The sequence below is a fragment of the Balaenoptera ricei genome, chromosome 6 (genome assembly GCF_028023285.1).
Source record: "Balaenoptera ricei isolate mBalRic1 chromosome 6, mBalRic1.hap2, whole genome shotgun sequence".
NCBI classification, from domain to species: domain Eukaryota; kingdom Metazoa; phylum Chordata; class Mammalia; order Artiodactyla; family Balaenopteridae; genus Balaenoptera; species Balaenoptera ricei.
In genome coordinates, this window is record NC_082644.1 from 68229908 (window position 1) to 68253298 (window position 23391).

The following is a 23391-nucleotide window of genomic DNA, read 5'->3' on the forward strand; positions in this document are numbered from 1 at the left end:
ATCTCTGTTTCTTGGCAGAATTTACTGTTTTTGAATAATATGACTCTTAAATGGTTGCACAACCATTTCACACCTAACAGAAACCCTCAGGGTTTACAAGCAGGACATCACGCTTGGGATCCCAGGGTGGCTTTGCACAATCTCAGACAGCTCGCTTAACTCTTGGAAAAAGAAGAGCATGTGATTTATATTAGTTTAGATGGACAGGAATATTTCTTTTAGAGTTAAGAATCTGAGAATTTTAGGTATTCCCTGGATATTGAATATGCTACAGGTCACTAAATGTGTAAAATATATATATCATTTGGAAAAGGAACTTATTTAGATGGTGGTTCCCCCAGCCAGAGTCCCTTCTTTCTGTAGTATGTCTTGATAATAAAGAATCTGGGCCATGTTTACCAGGTTTATGCTTGATTATAGATTGGCCAAGTTGTCGGATTCATGGAAAAGCAAACCAAACAGGTGATAGTTGTAAGGCAAGTATTAGAAGCGTTTTTTCACCATCCAGTAGGTATTTTTGAAAGAGTTTTAAGAATTTCTGGAGGAATGAAATTGCATTTCTTGTCCTTACATTATGCCCCATGTTATGATTCTTCTTAAGGAAAACGTGAAGCTCATACATTGTAAGAATGCCAGGTTATATGACTGAAAAGAATAATTACATTCCAGCCAACAAAACCTTACTCTGTCAGTAAGGTTCTGCATTAAAAATGCCAGAAAGAGACAAGCAATTGAAGGCAATTCCATTTACTCTGTTTGGAACACACCGGCCTATTGCAGGCAAGAAAGACATTCAGTCTCTGAAGGAAAACAGTCCAGCCTTTTAGTTCTGACTAATCCTGGCTGAAAATAGTTTGCTGGATTTGGCTTTACTGAAATAAACATATAGGCTTGAATTATCCCCAAAAATATTTTTTTTGCATTGCAAAATTAATTTTTGTGCAAAAGGATTTCCCTATTTTCCCACTATCCCCAGATTTTGAAAAGGCATATAACTTTATGAAGTTGACTTTTGCTAAAGTGCATGATAACTATTAAAAATAGAAATACTTCAGTGAAAGAATAAGCTGAGAGGTGAATGTTTGCAGACGTCTGCATAGCTTTTCATGGTATTATTCAAGATGGGTATGGGAGGTGATTTTTCACTCTCCCCTAGTCTGCGTACTCCCCATTTCTAGACGAAATCTGTGCAAAATTTAGATTGCTAGATTTAATAGCACATCAAACCTAGACCCACAAAGCATTAAATCACATGTTATAGTGCAAATGTATTGTACAAAACAGTGTTTCTTAGGGGCTGACTAATGCTGCAGTTCTTGCCTTGGGACTGTATATTTTTAGCAGGAATATAAAACGTACATATCATGAGCATCGTGTCTTGTGAAAACTGTTATGTTGCTGCCCGTCATCTGCTTGATTTGTAGGGTTGTAGCTAACTGGCAGCAAATAATTTTGCTCTGAAAGTTTAGCAGTCCTCTCAAGTTGTAGCCCTTGGAGAGAAGACATTGTGCTTAATGTGGATGCGCATCTGAAAAAGATGCATTTTTCTGCCTCTTGCAAAACCAGTCTTTACACTCTTGGAATCCAGACACAAAGAACTATTAAAACTGAACAGTTTCATCTCTCACTTTTTTAGAAACTGATGGTAGTTGATTCAAAGCTCAAGATCCTTGCCAAGTAAAATGACCACATTCTTCTTTTGGAGACATGAAGTGATCTTTGGGTTTTTGTGGCTGTGTCACATGCTGCAAAGGCTAGGAGCAGTTTAAATTATAAGACCCTGTCCACTTCTGTTTTACGTATGTTTAACTGCTATTAATTTTCTGTGGACCATAGTTAGAGTTAGTCATCATTTTCACTCACTTAGCTTATTGACCCAAGAAAGATGTGATGACCCAATTGTGTTTGGTGACCATGACTACAGGCAGCACAATGAGCTTCTGGAAGTCATGTGAAAAGGAGGATGTGTGAAAGGGCTATTCAGTGACAGCCTGCTTACAGTAAGAGGCTACCACTGGTGTCCTCCCTTGATGCCAGATTCCATCTCATGCATGGGAGAACACATTCTCAGAGTCTCTGACTGTAACTCCTCAGCCTTACCCAGAACTCTGGGATTCAGATCTCTCAGGACTTTAGGTGGCAGAACTGGGGGAAGATTGTTAATTTATTATTTGGTTAACTTACTGGAAGGAGAGAATGGTTTCTTTTCCCTTTTCCACCCAAACAACTCCACCCTTCTGTAGATCTCATTCTTACTGCTTCTGTGGAGAGCCAAACCAGCTGCTCTCTTTCCGCTCTTGGCCTTGATTACAGAGATATTCCCAGCCGTCGGCAAAGGCCTTGAGAAGTAAAGGCCTCAGCAGGCAGACAGACAGACCTCAGTTAAATCAGAAACTGGAATATGGCAATATTACATTAAAAACACCTGAGTCCATTCACTTCTGTCTACTAATAAAGCAATTTGTAGGTGCCAGATCATTCTATTTAGACCTTCCTGAGCTTAGACCAACCTCAACATTGATGAATCTCAGAAATATCAAAACTTTTGAGCATTCCCAGGTATAGCTTTGCTGAATTCTGTTATGTTTTTCTGAGATGATAAGGTTTCAAATGCTCAAGTCAGAGCAAGTAATGGAGCCTTATAATTAGTTTCTTTCCCAAACCCCTGTTTCATGTTCCTAAAAGGACAACGTAAAGAATAACCCCAAACTATAGATGTACACTAACCATCCCTAACAGTAGCCATAGTAAGTGTTCCAACTGAGTGCACACTGAGAATGTTTTTACCGTAGTAGGTCTTTTTCCCATTAAGTTGAAGAGTGTGCAACACCTCGGTAGCGTTCCCAGGAAGGTGTGCTCTGAATGAGATCAGACACACTCTGTCTGTCAGTACTTCTCATGAGAAAGCCTATCTGATCAGGGCAGAGTGAGCAGAGGGACAGGGTTCTGTTGCCAGGATCAGAAACACTGATCCTGGCCTTTGTGCACAAAAGAAAGCAGTTGGACTGGGAGGTTAGGGAGTGTTAATAAGGGAATTAGGGGGAATGTGGATCGCCACTTAAATTTTGCTTATTTTTCCTGGATGAATTTTATCCAATAGCAAAAAGGAATTTTGTAAAACTTTTACCCACCCACAGATTTTCACAAAAATGTCACTGACCAAAGACAGCTTTGAATCTTGTATGAATTGACTCATTTCTCCACAGACATTTTGCCTGGCAAAACGCAGAGTATTTGCTTTGGCTTGACTATTGGGCCGTTTGCTTTTTAAGTAACATTGGATTATGGAATACAAGAAAATAAATACAGAGCTGGGGCCATGTCCCCATTCCTCTTTTATGGCCTGATTTATGGGTTATGGGCCAGCTTTAGCCATGTAAGACATTTCTTGAGGAAAAGTAAATTCATTGTAAAATACGGAAGAAGGCTTTTTTTCCCCACATCCTTTAGTTTATTATTTTGATAAGACTTGGCATTGATGTGGTGACCACAATTACCTGACTAGAAGGGACCTCAGGAAAATATCATCTAAGCATAATTATTAGTTATCACTCCACAATCTTCATATTGGCAACAATTAATAAATTCTCATAATGTCAAGTATTGGAGGGTATGGAGAAGGGAATGTTTTACCATTGTTAGTGAGAGTAAATTAGTGTAACCACTTTGGAAAAAATTTTGAGAATATCTAGCAAACGCGAAGATGAGCATATCCATCAAAACCATGTCTAAGTGTCTATCCTAGAGCAACTCTTGGTGGCAGGAAGACATGCCTTTGTTGTTGTTCTTTTTTAATAAATTTATTTATTTTATTTTTGGCTGCGTTGGGTCTTCAGTTGCTGCAAGCGGGGGCTACTCTTCGTTGCAGTGCGCGGGCTTCTCATTGTGGTGGCTTCTCTTGTTGTGGAGCATGGGCTCTAGGTATGCGGGCTTCAGGAGTTGCGGCACCTGGGCTCAGTAGTTGTGGCTCGTGGGCTCTAGAGCCCAGGCTCAGTAGTTGTGGCGCACGGGCTTAGTTGCTCCGCAGCATGTGGGATCTTCCCGGACCAAGGCTCAAACCCATGTCCCCTGCATTGGCAGGTGGATTCTTAACCACTGCGCCACCAGGGGAGTCCCCATGCCTCTGTTTTTTAAAAAATATATAAATAACCTATCTCTCCATAGATAAGGTAAGTCAACAAACTGTGGTTTATTCCTAATGAAATAATATAAAGGAATTTAAAATTAAGAAACTATATATAAATCGATATATCTATAGATTGATAGATAACAACATGGATAAATAGATAACAATGTTGAATGAAACAATTACATGCAAAAGGGTATATACTGTGTAATATAATTTACATATATTTAAACACATGCTAAGCAGTATTATACAGTTGTTGTAGATACATAATTACTTGGTTAAACAATAAAATCATGTAGGCAGGATAACCTTAGGATAGTGGATACTTCTAGAGATGAAAGAAATAGAAAGATATGGGATGTAGGGATTTTGCTTTATCTTTTATCCAAAGAGGGAGAGAAATGAAACAAATATGGCAGAATATTAAAATGTTTGGTGGTGGCAATACAGCTGTCATAGGTATCTTATAATATTTTCTATGCTTTGCTGCCTGTTTGAAATATTTTATAACTATAAATACATATTTTTATCTAAAAAGAAAAGAAAAGAAAATCAATGAGTATAACACTCTTAACTCCCTTCTACACATACCAGTTTTTCAGATAGGAGAAAAAAGCCTAGGGAAATTAAGCGATTTTTCTAAGACTAGGAAGTTGTTTGGCCATTGCCTACTTACTCCAAGGAGGTGGTTTTCCACCTTGGCTGACATTGGAATTGCCTGAAAAGATTTATAAAATACCCATACCTGGGTCCTACCCCCAGAGTCTGTGATGTAATTAGTGGGGTGTGTAGCTTTCCAGGTGATTCTAAAGTGCAGAAGGGTGAGAACTAGTGCTCTAAAAGCTTCCACATTCTGACACTGAACTCTAGATAGATAAAAGCCTACCTTGTCATTTCAGTTAAGGTGTAGGGAGGCACTGTTTAGTAGCAACTACATTTTCATTATCATCGGTGTCCTGACAATGATTAGGGTAATTTCGTGTTCCCTTGGAATAAAATTCAGGACAAGGGATAAGAAGATAACAGAGCAGCGCTGGTAGTGGCAGAAGGCTTTCAACTGAGTGTCCATTTCATATGCAGAGTATTCTCTCTCTACAATTAATAGTCAGTTAAAGGTTGGGATGAGACTGTGCTGAGTAATGAATGTCATTGCCACCTCCTTGCCTCTTGAGTTAAAAAGTGAAACTGACAAATCTGTCACATTGTTCCCATTTTTAAAGGTAAAATAGAGTGTTTCCCCTAACAACTACAATGCAGCTTTTCTGCTTGTAATATAAAATGATCTTCAAAACATTTTTGCTACTATGGATGTTTCTGAAGAGTTGGTAAATTACTAAAATATTGAATTTTCCCTTTTATCAAATCTGCCTGATGTGATTAAATAAATAAAATTAACATTAATATCCTCTTTGTCTCTTGAGGCTGAAACACCAACAGTGAAACATCTGGTAAAGATCAGAGAGAGCGTAGCTTCCAAATCGTATCCCACAAGGCATCAGTCTGTCAAATATATAATGCAAACTCAGTGATTTAAAAAAGATACAACTAAATCACAAGATTTTTTTCCCATCGATTTTACATAAGAAAGAGATGCCACCATATTTATCTGTGTATAGACATATACAACATAGTGTAGACATATATATGTCACTATAAATTACAAACCCGTTAGTATAGGTAAAAACAAAACCACAGAAATTCTCATCAGATGGGGCATTGACCACAGTTTATAAGGCGTCTGTCAAATTGGATTTTACATCCCAAAACACAGTTTAGGAACCTTCCATTTGGTAGTGGTTTAATTTTATTTCCCTTTAGAAGGCATTTAATCCACTTTACCTGAGGAACTGGCCTTTCATGAACTTTGTCTTGAAAATAAATTCATAGCAGATTTGGGCAAACATATCATAGCAAATCGTGGTTTATGTTTCTTTGCCCGGCACTTCTAGGATTAATGAAAAATAATAGATAATGAGAGAAACTTTAAGAGGCTGAATACTTGAGGCTTTATCCTCATTAAGCAAAATCATTAACTACATGACAGTTAATGTTCCTTTTAGTTCATATTTGTTTTGTGGTTTTTCTCTAATTTCATGCCCTGAAATAATGTTTTTAAAATTACAAAAAATTATGGTAATCTTTTCCTAAGTGATCTGATTAAGAGAATATATTTCAGATCTTCTGAGGTTTGTTCATATGTAGATTTTATTTTATTTATTTTTATTTTTATTTTTTTATCTTTATGGTTTACAATGGTGTGTTAGTTTCTACTGTATAACAAAGTGAATCAGCTATATGTATACATATATCCCCATATATCCTCCCTCTTGCATCTCCCTCCCACCCTCCCTATCCCACCCCTCTAAGTGGACACAAAGCACCGAGCTGATCTCCCTGTGCTATGCGGCTGCTTCCCACTAGTTATCTGTTTTACATATGGTAGTGTATATATGTCCATGCCATTCTCTTACTTCGTCCCAGCTTACCCTTCCCCCTCCCCATGTCCTCAAGTCCATTCTCTACGTCTACGTCTACGTCTTTATTCCTGTCCTGCCCCTAATAGGTTCATTAGAACCTTTTTTTTTTTTTAAGATTCCATATAATATGTTAGCATACAGTATTTGTTTTTTTCTTTCTGACTTACTTCACTCTGTATGACAGTCTCTAGGTCCATCCACCTCACTACAAATAACTCAATTTCGTTTCTTTTTATGGCTGAGTAATATTCCATTGTATATATATACCACATCTTCTTTATCCATTCATCTGTTGATGGACACTTAGGTTGCTTCCATGTCCTGGCTATTGTAAATAGAGCTGCAATGAACATTGTGGTACATGACTGTTTTTGAATTATGGTTTTCTCAGGTTATATGCCCAGTAGTGGGATTGCTGGGTCATATGGTAGTTCTATCTTTAGTTTTTTAAGGAACCTCTATACTGTTCTCCATAGTGGCTGTATCAATTTACATTCCCACCAACAGTGCAAGAGGGTTCCCTTTTCTCCACACCCTCTTCAGCATTTATTGTTTGTAGATTTTTTGATGATGGCCATTCTGACTGGTGTGAGGTGATGCCTCATTATAGTTTTGATTTGCATTTCTCTAGTAATTAGTGATGTTGAGCATCCTTCATATGTAGATTTTAAAACGTATTTTTCTTAGTTCATTCTGCATCAGTGTGGAAAATTAGTTTGGCGATTTATTAGAAATGTCTTTTGTGACCTTTGGAATATTTCTTGATTCTGTTTGCTCTGAGTGGTCGTGTTGACATCTTTGAGTCCAAATGGAATTTAGGTATGTAGAGTGAAAGACCGCATTTATTTTTCCATAAAAGAGGTAGTCTGATTCTCTTTGATCTTTCAGAAGTGTTTTCTTCAAGCTCTGGGTAGAATGATGTGGAAAAGAGATGTTTTTTTTTTTTTCTGGGCATATTTGTTAGTTTCTACTGTAATTACTGAGTCAGGGCTTCTGGACTATCAATAAGACAATGAATGTTGTAACCCTGGGTGGTGGATGTGTGGCTGGCAAACACACAACCTGGGTGGGCAGGCTCGATTTCCCTTTGGCTTGAACTGTGGGCAGCCTCAACCAGAGGGGAGAGTGGTTGGTTTAGTGGGTGTCATCGCTCATATGGGAGGTTGGTGTAGATAGGAATTTGATGAGAAAATGGAATGAAACCTGTGTGTTCTTATTTTGCAGTACAGTATTTATTTTTATTTTCTTGGTCCATGGATGCTGGATTTGAGTACAGAGAATAACTAATAATTTTGAATTTTGAAGACTTTAAAAAATGGTTAATTTGAAAAGTAACTGAGAAACTGGAAAATGAGATGACCTAGTTCTGGGCAGGCAGGGGCAATGTGCATGAGTAATTACACCATACTCCAAACTTAGGGTGAGCATATAGTTTATTGTTCAAATTGGGACAATTTTGAGAGTGAAAGGGGTTCTCTTTCCCTGGAATATCAGTGTAAACCAGGCTTGTCCTAGGAAAACCAGGATGCATAGTTGTTCTGCCCAAATAGTATATGCAGGGACTTCCCTGGCGGTCCAGCGGTTAAGACACCGTGCTTCCACTGCAGGGGCCATGGGTTTGATCCCTAGTCGGGGAACTAAGGTCCCTCATCCTGCGTGGTGTGGCCAAAAAAATAGAAAAAAACACAAAAAACCAAACAGTATATGCACTGATGTGTCCAACCAATCAATGCATGCTCATTCATTTATTTGATCACTGAGTACAAGCCATGTGCCATGCCCTGTCCTGGAAGCTGGGGGTGAGTAGGTATGGAAATAAATGGGACATTCTTTTGAGGAGATCACAGTCTTCTAGCAGTGACAGCTGTGAAAATAGTTATTTACACAGTAATGAAACAAAGGCTATGATATAGGTCTATGCAGATTGTTTTAATGGGAAAACAGGGGAAGAAACTTCCAGCTCTGTAGAGTCTTAGAGGAGGTGACTGCATCGTGAAAGAAGACAGTGGTTCTCGCAGAGAAAAGGAAGGAAGCCATTCAAATGGAGGACCACAATATGTGATAACACAGGGGTGTGAAAGAGTCCAGGAAAGAAACAGTTCCTAGGTAGTTCAATGGTCCAAGACTAGGTAGGAGTGTGAAGGGAGGCTGGAAATTCACCTTGGGCCAATAACAAAGGACTTTTACTCTCAAACAGGGATAATATTTTGAAAATTAGAAAGAATTACACATCTAGTTAATACAAATGCAAATTAAGTTAAAACAAAAAACGTCTTAGGAGGCAGCATCACAAAGGAAGTAAGCACAGTGCTTTAGTGCATGTGAAATGAAACTTTGACGTCCCCCAAACCATCTCATTGTCTCTTAAAGTTTATAGTTTCATTCTTCATTGAAATGTATCTCTTGACAGCTATAATATGAAACACAAATTTTTCTTATGCCAAATGATCAGCCAGGGAAACACATAAATGGAGACAAACATAAAAGTATTTTCTGTTGTGGGCTTTAAAGAAAATTAAAAACCTGAGGAAGACTAGGGACCAAAGGCTATTTGATCAGTTATGTAGAATGACTAAGATGTGGACAGAGGCTGCATACATTATCCTGTGTATGAGTAGCCTTCTATTCGTTAAATATTTCCTTTTATAATCCGTAAAGGAGTGAAGTACTGTTAAGCAAAGGTTGGACTGGTACTCGTCATGTTGAGCTTGTCAGCCCTTTCCAGACTTCCCCCCACACTCTGACTGCTAAGATTTACTATGGAATTTTTTTCTTCTCAGACTGAATTAATACAGAGCAGAGCTAAATATTTGAGATGGTTAGAGGAGTGCACATTAAGTAAATTCTCATCAAAATGGCACCCATTCCTGGTGATTCAATCTGGAACACCTTAGGGCCTCATGCCTCTCTAGACTGGGGAAGGCAGAGTGAAAGCAGAGACTGGCCTTTTGTTACATGAGCTTCCTGCTCTAGAAGCACTCACCTCACCTGGGGCTTGAGCCTCCCAATGTTGGGCCATTTGCCTGTGTGACCAGAGAGCACAGCCTGGAGCCAACATCAGTAGACTTAGGTGTTCAGAGTGCTCCAGATAAGGCATCTGACTGGTCTTGTCCTTAAAATTTACGAGGCAGCATCTCAGGCTTGTATTTATAGAACAATTTCTTTTTTGTGTTTTAGCGTGCTTATTTGAAAATGCTTTAAGTTTTAAGCTGGGAAAGCTCATCCTTTGATGAGAAATATTGCTACAACTAAACTCTTTCTCTTCTGCCACTTCCATCTCCCATTCCCAGTCAGTTTCTAGTGTGAAACCACCAAATGGTGCTTTGTTAGCCAAGAGAATGGATTTGGAGGTGGAAGAGCAGTTGTAATGAAGGGAAAATGGGGGACCCCACCTTAAAAAAATTCTGAAATGGAAATTTGTCTTCCATTACATTTGTGGTGACTCTTATTGTCTCCTTCCCTCAGAATTTCCATGCTGCCTTAGGGGCCGTGCTTTTGCTCCTTATTTTTTCCCTCCATCTATTCAAGGCTTGCTTTTGGGAAAAAAGTTCAGCAAAGATAAAATTCATACATATAAATGGTGAATGACTGAGAAAAGATTCAGTGCACTGGCCTTCCCAGGGGTAGTTGCTATTTTCACTAGGAAGAAAGTGTTAAACCTCTCCCTTAGACAGAAACTCATTTACGGAAATGAAAAGGGAAAGAAAATAATGGTGTTACAAATTCTGAGCTACTAGATTACTTTAATCTTCACCATAGCCCTCAGAGTGAAGTAATTTGTGGAGCTTGAGACTCATATTCTCTTCTTTTTAACTACATATTCCAACATCATTATTCATCTTTGAGTCCTACCCATGGCACCTGGCTCAATGATTAGAATAACATATAGTATCTCTCAAATATATTTACATACATCTCTGTCCTTTTACCAACCAATCAACTGATCTATCTGTATCTGTGTATATGTGTGTGTGTGTGTGTGTGTGTGTGTATATATATATATATATATACACACACATATGTGTGTATATACATATATTCTTGGAGTCAGGTTGGGTACATGGAGGTTATTATTATTCTATTGTTTCTACTTGTGAGAAGATTTGAAATTTTCCATAATAAAATGTTAAAAATAAGCAAATAAAGTTTTTGAGTTAACTTTTAGGAAGCAAAAGGACAGTTCGTTCGTTCCCTCCAACACCTCAGAAAATGTTGCCAGCCATTTTTTTCCTTGGGTATCCTGTATTCTGATCTGAAAGCAAATTAATTTTTTCCATTGCTCTTAAAGATCTCTGAAATAATTTTGCTTAAAAATGAGATGAGAGATACTCTTAAGCAATAACATGATATTTGAAAAGGCAAACGATAACAAGGAAGTGTTATTGGAGTATGTTAAGATAATCTAACTTCTGTAATAGACAGCCCCAAACCTCAGTGGCTTGGTACAATAAAGGTTTGTTTCTTATTCATGTTGTAATACAGCTTGCTCCTTGTGATTGTACAGTGGCTCAGGAACCTTCAGTCTAATCTGCAATCTGCAATCTGAGTCTAGGGTGAAAGAGCATGTTGAGGATTGTGCAGAAGGTTTGGAAGCTGGATCTGCAAATGACACGCTTCACTTCTTCTGCATCCCATTGGCCCGAACTCAATCACATGACCCCAGCTAACTGCAAGGGGGCTTGGGAAGTGTGGTCTTTATGTGTGCACAGGAGGACATTAAACACAGAATATTGTATCTGCAGCAAGCAACTAGACGTCCCTCTCCTGCTTCACCCCTGACTTATCCTGGTTCTCTGTATCCCCTTGAAAAGAAGAAACATTCAAATCTTGATCTTTGAGTTTTTCTTGAGTGGCCACCCTATCTCATCAAAGTGGTTTTGTAAAAGACCATTTCTTTTTTCTTATCAGTGCTGGCTTCTATAACTTGCTTTTCAACTTACTAAATCTTTCCCAGCCCAACCATTTTTTTCTTATTTACTCTCCAAGGATTCCATTGCCGTACAGTCACCACTGCTGGGAAAACTCTTGTTATCTCAAGTGAATTACTCAGTTTTTCCCACCTTGTCCAAATTACATGTTCTTGGTGCATAATTCCCCGCTGCTCATCATCTTTCTAAGTCATGAGGATGTGTGATGTCTTCATGTCCCACAGGCACTCACCCTTGAGGGATATCTGCTCATTATCAAGGGCAAGGTCATAAATGAATCACAGAGAGATACACCATCGTGAACAGAAATGTGGTGTGAAGGGCTATTTTACTAAGACCCTGAAACACAATATTCCCCATCTGTTCATAAAGTAACTTATTTGATACACACAGTGTGGTCATAAGTGCTCTTCTATTCTCTGAATGCTTGCTTTTGGTCATGAACTGGCACACACAAAAGGAAAAAATGACAGTGTGCCTCTATGGACACTTTTGGTCCGTTTCCATAAATATATTCAAACAAAATGAAATTGCCTGGCTCTATATAATATGTCCTTTAGTGTGTTTAAGCTTGCAAAATTACCCCCAAGGATGACGAATTGTAAACATCATGCAATACCACAGCCGTGGTTCAAGGCCTGTCTCAGTGTTCTGCCGACATTCACCCTTCCTAGAAACGTTTAAAGTGTTTTAGGAAAACGAAGCTAGGCAAACAAGCTTATCAGGAACGACAATAAAAAAATCATTGATTCTAATTAGGAGGCGTCACATATACAGAAACAAAGCTGCTTTTGTGTAGTGGAAAGTCTATCTGTTCTCTGTAACACATGGAGTGTTTTCCAGTCGCTTTAGATAATCAAGCTGACAAAGTTTCAGGGCCCTGACCTTTTGGCCCATCTCAAGCAATGCAGCTGCACTTGTCGAAACTTGTTGAAGGTGTTGGTGGGAGGTGTGCTGGGATACAAGTTGTTATAAAGGTGACAATGAGACAGGTGCTATATTTTCTGAAAGCCCCAAACTACATCATAAATTGAGGTGGGGAGTATTTAGGTTCTTGAGGCAAGGACTGAGTTTATAGCAATTACCTCTAGTTGTTCCTGTAGCAAGTACTTCTCCCAGCAGCCCAGTGCATTGACCCACCACTGGTGAGGACTCCAGCAACTCCGGCTGTCTGGGTCAGCCTGATCCTGCTCCATCGTGTGTCCTGGGGAGATCAGCTTTAGATTGTAACCCTGGTTTTGTGCTATGCTCATGGAATGGGGTCTTTATGATGGAACCAGGCAAGAAGGAGCTGTATAATCTGAGCAAATAATGGAGAAATCACTCTAATTGCTTACTCCATTGAGGTAGTAAATCAGAATCAACAGCTGTGTCACTGTCACTTCTCTTGAATTCAGAACTTCAGAAAAATGAATTTCACTAGACCACAGGGTCAGGAACATAGATCATAGTAAATCAATGGACAGTTTCGTTCAAAATTAAGAGTACATATTGACCATTTGCAGTGTCAATGATCTATTCTCAAGGAGGAGTTTCATAGAAGACGTTTCTAGTTGCTTGATTGTACATTTCCTCCGAAGATTGGCTTGCTAATTACCATCAGTGAGTAATAGGGGTTGCCCCACCCTGAAAAATAAAGCCCATTGTGTTCTGAAGGAATGACGCTGCCAAGTGTCTTGACGGGCTCCTGCTGCACTTGTCAAACAGCTGTGCCTGGGTGTGAAATTTTGAAGTTGGATTCTCACTTAGCCAGGATTAGAATAGGTTTAACTGAAGGTGTCTGAAACGGGGGACAATTTAAAATTCTTAAATACAGAATTCACGCATTTCTAAAAAACGCTGTACTGATCATTTCTAAATAATTTGGTTTCTGCCTTCATTTTTGCTAACATTGATATTATATAAAATTCAAATGATCATAATATAAAAGGAAATTATCTTAATATGGAAAATGTAAAGTTATTTGCATAATTTTTTTTCACTTAAAGATCTTTAAATATTTGGTTTATGTTTACATTTTAATACTGAGTCATTCATCTAATTGCAGGTGTGCGTGCTCTCTGTGGTCTCTAAAAGTGATCCGCAGGTGTAAGACAAAAAGGTCTCTGATGACTATCTCTATTTCACTCATTCAACTATTGAGCAATTGAGCAACTATTTCATAACAACCACTCTTCTAGGCCCTGGGGATATAGCAGTGAACAGATCAGACCCCAAACTCCCTGTCCTCTTGGAGCTCTAGAGGGAAGGATAGTAAATAATGCAGATACTTGGAGGAAGAAGGTTTCAGACAGAGAGAATAGCAAGTGTAAAGGCCTTGAGGCAGTAGTGTTGGCCTGGTTTGTTCTAGAAACATCAAGGAGTCCAGGGTGGCTGGAGTAGAGTGAACAAGGATGAAAGAGAAGAGGAATTCAGGGAAAAAATGGGGTCTAGATTGTTTAGGGCCGGTAGTCCATGAAAGGATAGTTTTGAGTAGAGGGATGATATGATTTATATTATGTTTTTATATAATTGTTGAATGCTGTATGGAGTGTACATTGAAGAGGAACTAGGAATAGAAGCAGGAAGACCAAGCCTCCGTAACTGGGATCATTGCAGTAACCTTCTCTCTGGTCTTCCTGCTCATGTCCAGAGGTAGAAGTTAGGATAATCAATTGAGTTCTGGCTATATAAACAGAGCCAGAACTCAGTTGACAGAATTTCTCAATGGATTGGATATGGGATGTGGGAGACAGAAGTGTCAGCTGTGACCCCAGGGTTTGGAGTCTGGGAGGATGGGAGTTACCTTTAACTGACTGTGGGAGGTTTGGGGAGAAAACAGAGAGTTTGGTTTTATTTTTATTTATTTTAAAAAATTTATTTATTTTTGGCTGCACTGGGTCTTCGTTGCTGTGCGCGGGCTTTCTCTAGCTGCGGAGAGCGGAGGCCACTCCTCGCCGTGGTGCACAGGCCTCCCACTGCGGTGTCCTTCCCCGCTGTGGAGCACGGGCTCCAGAGCGCAGGCTCAGTAGCTGTGGCACATGGGCTCAGCAGTTGTGGCTCACGGGCTCTAGAGCGCAGGCTCAGCAATTGTGGCACATGGGCCCAGTTGCTCTGCAGCATGTGGGATCTTCTTGGACCAGGGCTCGAACCTGTGTTCCCTGCGTTGGCAGGTGGACTCCCAACCACTGTGCCACCAGGGAAGCCCAGAGTTTGGTTTTAGACTTGTTAAGTTTGAGGAGCCTGTGGTGTGAGTCCCGGGGTGCATCTGGAGATCAGGGAAGTCTAGACTGATACTATTTTGGGGTTACCTGTGTATAGATAGTATTCAAGGTTATGAGATTGGCTGACCTGATTGAAAGTGAAATAAGTAGAGTCATGAAAAAATTGGTGTCTGTACTCCTGAATCCCATGAGGGGTGGGTGAAAGGAGAGATGAGTTGTAGGAGTCAAGTCCTCTTTCCCAAACAGCTTGTATCTCCTTTGCCCTGCTTTGTTGTGTTGCCCTGACCCTACCTTCCATATATCTAGGAGAATTTCAAGGTGCCATTGAAGAGAAAAAGATAGGGTTGAAGAGGTTGGTTCAAGTTGGACCGCCATTGACATACCTGTATTTCTGTTTCCAGATCAGAAGATAAGCAGACAGAATACAAGGAGTACATGATTCAAGAGAATAAATAGGTTTCTACCGTCATAGTCTTATGCTCTTGAAATTGGGGGGTTGTTAATAATAGCATCCATATATCTTAGTTTATACAGAACTTAACAGTGTGTAAGCTCCAAGAAATAGTCTTAAGTCAGTTCTATCATTGAGGTGACATGGAGGTGACAAGGAATCCAGGAACAGATTGGATGACTTCTTGGTCAGTTTGTTGAGGGGATTCAAAAAATAATGGGTGACTTTTTTCTCCTTTTCCAACAGTGAAATTCTGAGATTCTGTCTTTTAATAAATTAATCTCTCAGTGAATTTGATGGTAGCTTGTGTTCCAGAATTCATGTTCTCAATAGCCTGGCTGATTTCTGCTTAGACAGCCAGCTCCATGAATGTCTCCATAATGTTGATAGGGAGCAATATGAAAGAGCTATGGGTTTGAGGTTTTCAGGGGTTGTACTTGGGTTCATGTCCTAAATGTGTACATTGTGTGAAAGGCTCAGGGATTCTGTTCTTGGCCATTGAAGCCCAGTGAGTCTGTGGAAGTAATTTTAATTTTAAGATCACACAATTATATTTCTTCCTACTCTAGAAACAGCTTAATGAAAAACCTTTTGTGTACCATGTATTGGGTTTGTTTACTGTAGATTGTGATAGCTAGGGAACAAAACCTTACATTTTAGCTTTTGGAAAATTTTATGATGTTCATGTCTATGGCAATAAAACTTCATTGGCTCCAACAAGATGCCTCTTTTGTTTGCCTGAAGTGTTATGTCAGGTCTATATTCAGAGAAGGGATAGGGATTTTTTTACATTTATTTTTCCCTTCTGTTTCCTCTCTTCTCCCCCCATTTTCTAGCACCTACTCATTCACTTTATGTTTTCTTTCTATGCAGAGCTATTGAAGGTGAGTACAAAGAGAAAATGGAGGTTTTAACAGTGCTTAAAATCTGTGTGTGTGTTTCCATCCAGTGACTACGAAAGTATATTCAGTGCTTAAAAACAGTGATATTTAATATTTAAGTCTATATTTTATAGAGTTTATATCTGTTGTAGGGACTGTCTTATATTTTCTAGCAGGGTTTACTGTTCTACTAGTTAGGGCAGGGCTTCACAACCTTACGCTATTGACATTTTGGACCAGATAACTCTTTGTTGATGAGGACCTCTCTTGAGCATTGTAGGATGTTTAGCTGCATCCCTGGCCTCTACACATTAGATGCTAGTAGCACCCCCTTTATCCCTGGTAGTGACAAAAATATCTCTAGGCATTCTGTATGTCTCCTGGGGGGCAAAGTTGCTGCAGGTTGAGAACCTCTGAGCTAGGGGAGTCTGAATTTATCTGCCTTATTCAAGTGGAGACAGGGCAGTTATTTTGAGATTACAGTGAGTGCCTGAAATGCAAATATTTGGCTTAAAAAATCTTCACTTGGCATTTCCAAGTGAGAGCTTATGGGAACCTTTTCTTCTCTGGCCTCACCAAGGACCCTGGCCATAGCCTCTGCAACTTCTGATGACCAGTTGATGAAGAAGTAATCCTTGATGCATTCAGGATTGTAGTAGGGAGGGATGTAAATTGTTCCAAGAACCTACTTGACCCGGAATTGCCTTTTCTTATAGAAATACTGATGTAAATGGAGGGCTGGTTCCCTGTTCCAGAAGAATGGCTGTATCTAGAATGTATCCTCTTCTGATGGGGAAGTGGGGATTTATCTAGAGCAGAACTACTGTGATATTTTAAGCCAGAATCCCAGTCTTATGTAAGAATAATTCCTATCAATATTCAACTTCTCAATTTCAGTATTCATAATGAAAGCATAGTACTGAAAATATACAGAAATGTAAAGGTCCAAATTTGCAGTTTCACTGTGTTTGTCTTTGCAATGCTCTGCCTTTTGATTCTAGAAGTGAAGCCCATTTCACTCTCCCATTTAGAACAAGTCATTGAGAGGGTGCACTGTTGGTGCCCATGATGGCACTAGATATAAATGACTCATTAACAGGAAAGGGCTCTTTCCATCACTACTTGACTTCAATAAGGAAAGCCAAAGAACCTTTAGATCTACAACTGTATCAAGCCAGCAGTGCTTACAAGATTAAACTTTAAACTTTTTTGAAATCAGCTAATTAGAAGCAATTTTAAAACAAACAACTTTCTGGAGCTTCATCAGGAAAATCATAGGTATAATTATCAGTAGTTACATGTATTATCCTAGAAGAATAATTTTCAAAATATAAGACACTGATTGTTTATCTAACCTGTTCCACCCAGGGGACTTTTTGAGTCAAGACTGGGTTTGGAAATATTTTACACAGAATGACTAGTGGCAGTAATAATAGACGTTGACAAATGAAAGTGGCCTTGTATGGTTTATACAGAATAATAAAAATCCCACTATGCTTATGACAGAAGAAAATTAAGTAGAACAGCTGTATTTGGACATTTACTTTTGGACCCCGAGGAAAAACAAAGTTTTCATGGTTCGAGACAGACTTTTGGGAAACTGAACTCTACCCAAGATAATAACATCTTCCATTTGTTAAGTCAGGTTTACAAAGCACTGTCCCATGCATAATCTCATTGGATTCTCACAATAATCCTTAGAGGTAGAAAAGGTAGTTGCAGTTTTCATTTCCATTTTAGAATAAGGGAGCAGCTCATGTGACTTTACTAAAGTTTTACAGCCAGTAAGTACTAGATTGTAAACCAAGACCCAGGTCTGTTGGACTCCCAGACCAGCACTTTTTTCCATTCCACCACAGCCTTCCATAAAGCTATTGTGAGTCATGTTTATTCCATTTCATACTCTGTTTTTTTCTGGGATCCCAATCCTAGTTCCTGCCCCTACTCTACTAGGACAGCTGCATTGCACAACCCGGGGCACCATTCATTTTGCACACTCCATGGTGTATTGCAACTAGAGGATCCCTGGAGAAGCACCATGTACATAGGCCACATGAAATTCCATCCATCAGGAGAGTTTCTACCTGTGTTCATTACAACTACACAGCAATACAATGGGTGAGTAAAGTGGCTCTCTATGCCTGGAAACTTTAAAAGAACCATTTTTTTTCCTTCTTTTCTTCCCTCAGTGTTATACCACTTAAAACACCATATAACTCTATGGTACGACTTGTGGAAATGGCTACTTGGGTTCTGCAAAAAAAAACAGCTAAAAAAGCCACCACTGTTTCTTTTCATTTGGTTAAAGAAACACCCTGGTGTCTGACACAGAATCATTTCATCTTATTTAAGATGATGTAATTTTGTTCTTTTGAATTTGGTTATTCTGGAAAAGGCACACTTTTACTTGTTACAATAGTATGTATCTCAGAACAAATGTATGGACACCAAGGGGGGGAAGCGGCCAGTGGGGGGGGGTGGTGTGATGAATTGGGAGATTGGGATTGACATGTACACACTGATGTGTATAAAATAGATAACTAATAAGAACCTGCTGTATAAAAAAAATAAAATAGTCTTTAAAAAAATAAAATTATGTCCAGCCACCAAAAAAAAAAAGTATGTATCTCTGAACCATATATTATCAAGGAGTATTAGAAGTGGGCTTTTATTTATTTTTTATTTATTTATTTTTGTCTGCGTTGGGTCTTTGTTGCTGCGTGCGGGCTTTCTCTAGTTGCAGCGAGCGGGGGCTACTCTTCATTGCGGTGCGCAGGCTTCTCATTTTGGTGACTTCTCTTGTTGCGGAGCACGGGATCTAGGTGCATGGGCTTCAGTAGTTACGGCACGTGGGCTCAGTAGTTGTGGCTCACAGGCTCTAGAGCACAGGCTCAGTAGTTGCGGCGCACGGGCTTAGTTGCTCCGTGGCATGTGGGATCTTCCTGGACCAGGGCTCGAACTCCTGTCCCCTGCATTGGCAGGTGGATTCTTAACCACTGTGCCACCAGGGAAGTGGCACCTTAGAAGTGGGCTTTTAAAAATCATGTTTTTCCTTAATTAGTCAGGTGTCTTTTATACTATTTTGTTGTACCTTTCCCCCATTAAAAATATACTAATACACTCTCTCATGTTTTCCACAAGTTATTTGTCCTCTTTTCATGAGCGATCAATTTTGTGGGAACAAAATGCATGTAAGAAGTTTAGCGACTAGGATAGTGTGTAGTTTAACATGTCAACCCTGGTGGGCAGTAAGGCCAATTAAGATGGAAGGAAAACAACCTGCCAGTGTAAACCTCATTCTCTTATACTACCCCATCTGTTCTGGTTTCTGTTGTAAGAACTCTGATTTCTATTACCAGTGTAAAACAGACAGCTAAGTAAGAGTAAGAATACCATGACTTTTCATTATTATACCGTTTCACACCTTTTCAAAACATCCTCATATAGTATGTGTCATTTTATTGTTGCAAAATCCAGTATGGAAGGCAGAATGGGCAGTCTTATTATTTCCATTCTACAGGCTAGGAAACTGAGGCTCAGAGAAGTTATGTGAGAGGATTGCCCAAGTTAATAAATTATAGGACAGAGTCTTCTTTATATATTTTGTTGTAAATCTTATCATTTTCACCCAAAAATAATGTTAGGAATTCAAAGGTAAAAACACATTTCAAGCAATTTAAATTCTTGGAATGAGGTGAGATAAATTTGCAAACAACATCTTAGAACACGAAGTCACATATTTCACTTCATACTTAATATATAACTTATTGTGTCCTGCAAATCAGAAACCAATAGAAATTGTGTTTGGAAGGGGCTTAGAGAGTCACACCTCATCTTGGAACAGGGTTTTGTTATGGGTTGAATTGTGTCCCCCCTAAAAGATATGCTGAAGTCATCACCCCCCAGTACCTCAGGATGTGACCTTATTTGGAGATAGGGTCTATAATTGTAGAGGTAATCAAGTTAATTAGGGTCATTAGGGTGGATCCTAATCCATTATGATTAGTGTCCTTATAAAAAGGGAAAAGTTGGACACAAAAACAGACATACACAAAAGGAAGATGATGTGAAGAGAGGAACATGGAGAGTGCCATGTGAAGATGAAAGCAGATACTGGAGGGATGCATCTACAAGCCAAAGATTGCCAGCAAACCGCCAGACGCCAGGAGAGAGGTCGGAACTAATCCTCACTCATAGCCCTCAGAAAAAACCAACCCTACCAACACCCTGATTTTGGCCTTACAGCCTCCAGAACTGTGAGACAAAAAATTTCTGTATTTTAAGCCACCCTGTTTGTGGTACTTTGTTACAACAGCCCTAGGAAACTAATACAGACTTTCCTCTGTGCCTGCCTTTGACAAACTGCTGCAGGTGCCACTGCCACTGCTGCTTTTCCTCTTTTTTTTTTTTTTGGCTGTGTTGGGTCTTTGCTGCTGCGCGTGGACTTTCTCTAGTTGTGGTGAGCGGGGACCACTCTTCGTTGCAGTGCACGGGTTTTTCATTACGGTGGCTTCTCTTGTTGCAGAGCACGGGCTCTAGGCACGAGGGCTTCAGTAGTTGTGGCTTGCGGGCTCTAGAGAGTGTAGGCTTCAGCAGTTGTGGCACATGGGCTTAGTTGCCCTGTGGCATGTGGGATCTTCCAGGACCAGGGATTGAACCTGTGCCCCCTGCATTGGCAGGCAGATTCTTAACCACTGGGACACCAGGGAAGTCCTGCTTTTCCTTCTTGGTGTCATAACTATGGAAAACCATGCAGCAGAATGCTGGACTTCATCTTGAAGGCAGTGGGGAGCCACTGGAATGTTTTCAGAGGAGAAGGAAATGATCAAATCTGTGTTTTAAATGTTCACATTGGCTGCAGTGTAGAGAAATACATTTGGGAAGCATGATGGGAGCAAGACCATAGGCCTGTAAGGAGGTTTTTATGCTAATCCAGTTGAGAGATGAAGAAGGCATAAATTATAGTGAGGACCCACTGAAGTATCATCCATTCCTTAGGTTTCAGGACAGCCTCATCTGCACACATACTCTCTTAGCTTGTGGGCCAGAGCAGGATGGACCAGCTATCTTGTGGTACATGTTCTAGTCTGCCATGCATCAGGGCTCCAAGCACACTTGTAGTTCATGTTTTCTGAAACCCAACTCATGGGAATTTGGGGATTATCATACCCTGCCCTGGACATAGGTATCCTTACTTTGAGCTCTGCATGTAGGTTTGTTTAATGTGTTTTGGAAGTGTGTGAGAGCTAACTTGGAGAGACAAATGAATAAGCTTCTAGGAGAAATTAAATCATGAGTCTGTCTATATTTGAATTAAGATCCCTGGAATTTTATGTCTCAACTTTGATCATGTTTTTTTTTTTTTCACTGTAAAGAAAAAGCAAAAAGGTGAAGAAGAATGACACTATAGCAAGGGATCAGAAGAATTTTTCAACAACTTAGAAATTAAGTTTAGAGCCATCCTGATAGTTTTAAGGCACATTTGTACTGTATACAGTTGGAATAAGGAAATGTTACAGAGAGAGGCTTTAGTTCACATCCAGTTAATCTCTCAGGATAATTTGTTTACTGGATTCTGCTGCCAAACCTATGAGTTGCTTTCTTCAGGGGTGAGAGTTCGTCGATGAAGTGATTTATTATGTTTCTATTACACAGCATATTGATCATGCTCATGGAAAATGTTAACGGTGTCCCTTCTACATCATTCATCTTCCACTCTCTCCTTCATTATTCCCATCCCCCATCAGTAGTTCTTGTATCACAGAGGGACATCTCATTAGGAATATACCAAGGTCGGTGAATGACATGGCTCTGTGTGTTGCTGCAGGATTTTTTAAAGGCAGTCATTACTTAGAATTGCAAGAGGGAATTAGCATTTAAGTAAGAAAGTGTTACAAAGTCTTGAAAGTGGATCCTTCTGTAGCTTCGGTGAGAAATTAAATTCTGAGAGACAGAAATTTGTTTTTATTTTCATATCTCTCAACTGTACCAGCTCTTCCTTCTTTAATCATCCAGTGTCCTGCTGTGTAGAAGAATCTGTGGGCCTCTCCGTGTGATGCTGAGACCCTGACTTTAAAAAGTTATGAACTATTTCTGAATACGTAAGGCTGTAAGAATATTACAGTGAACACTCAAATAGACTGATGGAATAGAATAGATCCCAGAAATGACCCACAAATAAATGGAAGCTGAATTTTTCAGAATTTTGTGTTGTTTTGTTTTGTTGCTTTAACTGAGTAGTGGGTCTTCCCGCTGCTTTTGGGGGTGATGCAGCCCCAGGACGATTGGGTTCTTGAGATATCATCTCCCAGTAAACTCCCCATGTTGATCATAGTCAGGGTATAATGAGGATATATTACTGACAATGCGCAAAGTGCTTCACATTCTACAACAGCACAGCACACTCCCATGATTGTATTTGTAAAAAATATTTTATCCTGATGAAATATTTTGGTCACTGTGTGATGCTGTAAGAGTGATGTCCTGCATTGAAATACCCACTATGATATCTTCAGTTAAAAATCCCAGAACAAGGAGGAAACTAGTGGAAGTGGTCATAGGAGATGCCGCCTCCCTCCATCTGCCTTCTTACTGAAGGCTGCATGGGTGTACCTCTAAGAGGACGTGACAAGAGCATCAGGTGAGCCCACTCTTCTGCCCTGAGATGAGCCGTGAAGCCCAGGATTTCAGGTAGGCCCCTGATTCTCCCTATTCCTTCTCATAGGGTAGACATCCTATTTGTGCTATAGGTCTTCACTCAGCAGAGACTCACTCAAACCTTTTTGCTCTCAAACCTAGAAGAAACTTTTCCTTTTGTCTCAATTTACAGTAGAGGCAATCTTGGTTCCAAGTGGCTTTGGATGGCAGTAAATCCTAGAAAGGATGTTCCTACCCTAACGGATTAGAGGTGTGCTGCTCTCCGAACCTGTACGTCCTTCTTGGGAGAAAGATTTCTGCAAGCAGAACCCTCCCCGTGGAGTGAGGAGTGACTTTTTTTCTAGTTTACTCCACCCTTTGTTTCCTTTATTCCACTAATTTATAAGGTGTCTTCCCCTGATGCCACCTCTGGCGCTCCCCTCCCCTCTCTTTCGAGCCTTGTTTTGAAAAATAGATTACATTTCAAATAGATTACATCTCAAATAACTTCTAAACTCAGAGAGGGAATAGTCTCCACTACAGATAACCTCAGATTAAGGATACTCCACTATAATTTTTCGTTTAGTCCTTCAGCCAATAGATTTAAGTAAGTTGAGTAACAACTATACTCCCTCATCCTCCAACCCCAATTTTTAAAAATTATAACTGGTCACCAAATTAAAGAA

At 39.7% G+C, this 23391-nt stretch overlaps 1 protein-coding gene across 3 annotated transcripts in view; it reads left to right on the forward strand.

Annotated features, from left to right (window-relative positions):
• The window catches only part of GLIS3 (GLIS family zinc finger 3), a 510670-nt gene that overhangs the window by 186785 nt on the left and 300494 nt on the right, over positions 1-23391 (forward strand). The window lies entirely within an intron of this gene.